The sequence below is a fragment of the Arachis duranensis genome, chromosome 5, assembly GCF_000817695.3.
Source record: "Arachis duranensis cultivar V14167 chromosome 5, aradu.V14167.gnm2.J7QH, whole genome shotgun sequence".
In the NCBI taxonomy this organism is placed as follows: domain Eukaryota; kingdom Viridiplantae; phylum Streptophyta; class Magnoliopsida; order Fabales; family Fabaceae; genus Arachis; species Arachis duranensis.
The window spans coordinates 86,004,396-86,005,090 of record NC_029776.3 but is presented as its reverse complement, the minus strand read 5'-3'; positions in this window follow the sequence as shown (position 1 = coordinate 86,005,090).

Here is a 695-nt window from a genome sequence, read left to right as displayed (position 1 = left end):
TTGTGTGTTTTTCTGTGATTTCAGGTAATTTTTGGCTGAAATTGAGGGACTTGAGCAAAACTCTGAAAAAGGCTGACAAAAAGACTGCTGATGCTGTTGGAATCTGACCTCCCTGCACTCGAAATGGATTTTCTGGAGCTACAGAACTCCAAATGGCGCGCTCTCAATGGCGTTGGAAAGTAGACATCTAGAGCTTTTCAGCAATATATAATAGTCCATAGTTTATTCGGAAATTGACGACGTAACTTGGCGTTGAACGCCAAGTACATGCTGCTGTCTGGAGTTAAACGCCAGAAACACATCATGATCCGGAGTTAAACGCCCAAAACACGTTATAACTTGGAGTTCAACTCCAAGAAAAGCCTCAGCTCGTGGATAGATCAAGCTCAGCCCAAACATACACCAAGTGAGCCCCGGGAGTGGATTTATGCATCAATTACTTACTCATGTAAACCCTAGTAGCTAGTTTAGTATAAATAAGACTTTTTACTAGTGTATTAGTCGTCTTTTGACCATCAGATCTTTTGACTATTCGGTCTTTTGATCACCTTCATGGGGGCTAGCCATTCGGCCATGCCTGAACCTTTTACTTATGTATTTTCAACGGTGGAGTTTCTGCACACCATAGATTAAGGGTGTGGAGCTCTGCTGTACCTCAAGTTTCAATACAATTACCATTACTTTATATTCGATTT